The sequence below is a fragment of the Papio anubis genome, chromosome 1 (assembly GCF_008728515.1).
Source record: "Papio anubis isolate 15944 chromosome 1, Panubis1.0, whole genome shotgun sequence".
Classification (NCBI taxonomy): Eukaryota; Metazoa; Chordata; class Mammalia; order Primates; family Cercopithecidae; genus Papio; species Papio anubis.
The window spans coordinates 74,375,042-74,379,809 of record NC_044976.1 but is presented as its reverse complement, the minus strand read 5'-3'; the positions used below and the strand labels follow the sequence as shown (position 1 = coordinate 74,379,809).

Sequence of the window (4,768 nt, the reverse complement as noted above, 5' to 3'; positions counted from 1 at the left end):
GGAGGATCACTTGAACCTGAGAGGCAGAGGTTGTAGTGAGCCATAATTGCTGCCACTGCACTCCAGCCTGGGTGACAGCAGCCTGGGCGACAGAGTGAGAATCCGTCTCAAAAAAACAAAGTAAAAAAAGAAAAAAGAAAGAAAGTATAGCAGATAAAGGTAGAAGTTAAATCTCAGTATGAGGAAATAATCAGACAAATTCAGAATGTAGGATAGTCCATAATCATCATGGAGTCAATATTATGAGAGGAGTTTGAAAACAGTTTCAAACTCCAAAAAGACAAAAAATTGAATGCAATTTGTGAATTTCTATTGGTTTTATATTTTTACAAAAACTCTAAAAACACATCTTAGGACATTTGGGGAAAGTTGAATCTGGACTAGATATTAGATAATTTAGTGAAGAGCTGGAGAATTTAGAAATTATGTGCTAAAATAGATTCACTTTGCAAAAGAGAAAACTGAAGACCCACAGAGTTTAAATGTGGAATTTTGGATACAATTATACATTTAATTAACCGTAGTGTCATGTTTAAATCCAGTTCTTCTCATTCTCTATGCAATGCTCATTTCACTATTAGAGACAAGTGCTATTTACATAAATCATGCCTATTACATAAGAAAATAAAAATAACTAACCATATAGTAAAGAAGGAAAGAAATGTCACTTTTCATTTATCTTTTACCAATGGAGTTCATTAACTTGCTTACTGGGTGTGTGAAGGCTGACTAGTTTTCCTAAGAGCTCCAGCCTCTACCTTCTGCAAACATATATTGCTCAAGTCTTCTTAATCCTTTAGAATTAAAGCCATCTATTTCCTTGCTGGTGCAACAATTAAAACCACAACTGAGCAACCACAGCAGAAGGCACAAAAGATTCTATCTTGTTCCTCTTGATTATAAAATTGTATGCCACTTCCCAGAGAAATACAAATGTAATGAAATTCTGGAACAAGAAAAAAGATGTACAGTATTTACAAACTTAAAACTTTCATGACTTGGGTCCATTTTTGTCTTTCTATCTCCCTCCACAGCTGATATTCAGTCCTTTTGATTATCAAGAGAATGATCATTTGTCCATGAATACATACCCATAGTATGATTACATACCCATAGTATGTCTTACCCAAACATAAGTAGACAAAACAAAACAAAACAAACATAAACAAATCTCTCACTCCTTTTCATCTTATCAGGAAGCTGATGGGAGTTGCGGATATGCATGTCTGTTAGTTATTGGCTTGCGGTTTTGTTTGCTTACTCGCTGTTTTGCGAGAGAGTAAGCTTTTGTTCCTCCATTTGTTTACAAGAAAATTGTTAGAAATTCACATACATGATCAATACCCATTTAAGCACAGAAATGACAACTGACAAAATTCAGTGATATCCCACAACAAAATAATCTTTTCATTTGACAAAATACTTTATTTTTAAACTAAAATTAGCTTTAAGAAAGTATACCACACATTGATTTTACTTTATGTCTTCTGCAAGACACTGCCTAGATAGTCAATAAATATTGGTATGGCAAACCTTTCAATAATGGTTCATTCAACATCATTTTGTTATAACATTGATGAGAAAAAAAATCAGTTCCAAGCTGGGGCCACTGTCTGTGTGAAGTTTGCACATTCTCCCCATGTTTGCATAGGTTTTCTTTGGGCTGTCTAGTTTCCTCCCACATCCCAAAGCTGTGCATGTGTGTGGAATTGGTGCATTTAAATGGTGTCAGTCTGAATGAGCGTGGGGGTAAGTGCACCCTGTGATGGAGAGACATCCTGTCAGGATTAGCTCCCACCTTGTGCCCTGAGCTGCCAGGATAGGCTCTGGCCACCCAAGACCCTGAACTCTAATAAGCAAGTTGAAAAATGAATGAATGAATACAAATTATTGTCAAATAAAAATTCATAAAGTAAGTGGTAATCATACAGACACATGACAATAAATGATGAGCTACAAAAGTGCACAGAGCACCCACCCTGTTTGTCAGTTTTTGAACTGCATGATAATAGGAGATGTTCCTTGATTTAACAGCCATGACTGCCATCACTTACTGATTCACCAAAAACTGGGCAAATAATTAGCGTGCTTATATTTATTAATCCTAAATGTATGAATAGTTCACATGTATTTCAATGCTTAATATTAAAAGCGTTTTATGTCTTTATTTAAAAGTTTAGTGGCTCAATATGCTGGTTCATGCCTGTAATCCCAGGACTTTGGGAGGCCAGGAGTTTGAGATTAGCCTGGAAAACATAGAGAGACCCCATATCTACAAAAAAAAAAAAAAAAAAAAGTTAGCTGAGTGTGGTGGTGCACAACTGTAATCTTAGTTACTTAGGAGGCTGAGTTGGGAGGATCACTTGAGGTCGGGAGATCAAAGTGACAGTGAGCTCTAATCACACCACTGCACTCCGGCCCTGACAACTGAGGAAGCCCCTGTCTCAAAAATAAAAATTAAAAATTAAAAAAATTAAAGTTTAGTGATGTTTTTGTGATCAGAAATATGTCTTAGAAACTTAACTCTTTATCTATATCTATCTATCATCTATCTATCTATCTATCTATCTATCTATCTATCTATCTATCTATCTATATGTCTATGGTAAAATTAGTTTTGTTATAAGTAGTTTCTTCTAAAGTTGCATAGGTTTCCAAGAGGCTTATCAAGGACATGAAATGAAGACTTACTGTATTTGGTTTCCAGCATCTATTCACATAGTTATGCTAGCCAACAGAGTGATGCACAAGACCAAATGATCAAGAATCACTTCTTTTTCCTCATGGCCTGAAAAACAGGAAGGGGTTATTCATAATGTGATTTGGGCATCATGTAACTGGTATTCTCAGATACTGAGAGTGATTAAAAATTCTGTTCCAGTGAATAGTTTAATCTCCCCAATGAACTCTTACTGATTTCCATTGCAAAGCATTTTGTCCGATGGCTTTCATTACCTCTCTCTAGATGATCAGATTTTCCAAAATAACAGTTCACATTAATAATGTTTTACTCTAGTCCTTCACCAATATCTTTTAGTCAGTTGCTCCTTTTTCCCTTAAATGATTTGTAATGCAAATGAAAGAATCTGAGAAGTCACAAGTTGGATTCTGACCTCTTAAATTAACTTCATTAAAATAGCTCTAACTACAGAAAAGAACAGACCTTCTTGCTTTTGGGGTGAAGAGAATCACAATCTGAAATGTCAGTTGCCTCAGGCAGGCACATCACATTGAGTTGCATTTAAAGATAGCTTCAAGCTAGCTTCACACTGAATTATAAAAGAAAAGTCACTGAAGTCATCTCTTTTCATCTAAAAGAAAGTAATTTGAGTATTATTTAACATTGAGAATAATGGCTCATGGATACATAACAGCCTACTAATTTTACCCTTATATAACACCAACTTTTCTCTGAAAAATAAAAAACGTATAAAGCTACCTAATAAGTGATATAATTTGATATAATATCAATGTATATTGAATTGATGTGATAAAAATGTAGAGACAATTCAGTAATTGTTTTAGTTGGCAACAATGAAAATTTGTAGTTAATGATTATCTGATGAGGACAAGAAAACAGTTTTTTAAAGTCTAGAAGTATAAAACTGTAAAAACAAGTAAGGCCATCTCATAAAAAAAGTTTTAAAAGAAGGAGTTCTCTGGTAAAAGGAATTTGAGGAGATTAAGTGTTTTAAATGCTTGTTCCCTGGTGCCATAAAGAAATAGCACTTGAACATAAACTTAATTTACTCAGCAAGGCCATTTTCATTTCCTGCAGAAAGGGTATACTCCCCAGCAGTTTTGCCAAGAGAGTACATCGAACAAAGGAGACAGGGTCACTTACAACCTGATGTGTCCAATCTACTGCTGTGTCCAGTTTCCATTGGCTGGAACAGGACCTCACATTCTGTATTTGTCCCAATTGGCTAGCAACTTAGAACTTTTTAAAAGAGGCAAAGGTAGAGGAGAACAAAGGAAGGAGGAAGTAACTTGTGGAATGCTGAAAAAGGTAAAAACACCTTCAAATAAGAAAGAAGAACAGGCTCTGACCTAATGTTTGCTTGGACCATAAAAAGCATGCCAGGGCAAATATTTAGGCTAAATTGTGGGAGCTAAGAACATAAAGTACATCGATTTCTTTATCATGGCTAGCAGATATTTAAGAATGTTAGCACAAGTCTTTGAATAAACTTTGCTTCTAAGAGAAGTTACTATTTATTCCTAATTAACTGGGGAGGAAAGTCTTTGAAGAGGAACCTCTATTTTACTTTTTATATTAAGAAAAACATATATTGGGTTGAAGTTAAAGATCCACTATTACTGGTTAGGCCACTAATACCTTTTTACCATAAATTTTTCTAGCACTGATAGTGTTCTCAAAATATAGCACTTAGGCATTTGAGAAAACAGCAGAAGCAGGAAGACTACTCTCACCTTTCCCATTCCATTCTTCCCTGAAACAGGCCATGAAAGCTGGGAGGGTCACTCTCTGGCCTTCTCCTTCCCTTCTCCCATGAATATCATTATGTGATCAGTGTCTCGTCCTATACCCAGAGGGAAGGAATGTCACAGGGACACCAAGAAGAATCTGAACAAACAGCCTTGCCAAGTTCCTCCTAATTTATCACCATTATAACATAACTTTTTGTGCTTCAGTCATACTTCTACATTACTGCCCATAAAAATACAGATTTTCTTGTTCCTTTGGGTCTTTATTTCTTTTTCAAAAGATTTCTTAAACTGATACATAAAATTTTACATATATATG

At 35.2% G+C, this 4,768-nt stretch overlaps 1 long non-coding RNA gene across 1 annotated transcript; it reads right to left on the bottom strand.

The window, feature by feature from the left end:
* Positions 1 to 352: 352 nt before the first annotated feature.
* On the bottom strand, positions 353 to 3,877 carry LOC116268681. Its single transcript, XR_004175855.1, has 3 exons — positions 3,164 to 3,877; positions 2,692 to 2,788; positions 353 to 946 (listed from the first exon to the last, which is right to left on the bottom strand). It is a non-coding gene; the product is annotated as an uncharacterized LOC116268681 (long non-coding RNA).
* Positions 3,878 to 4,768: the final 891 nt, after the last annotated feature.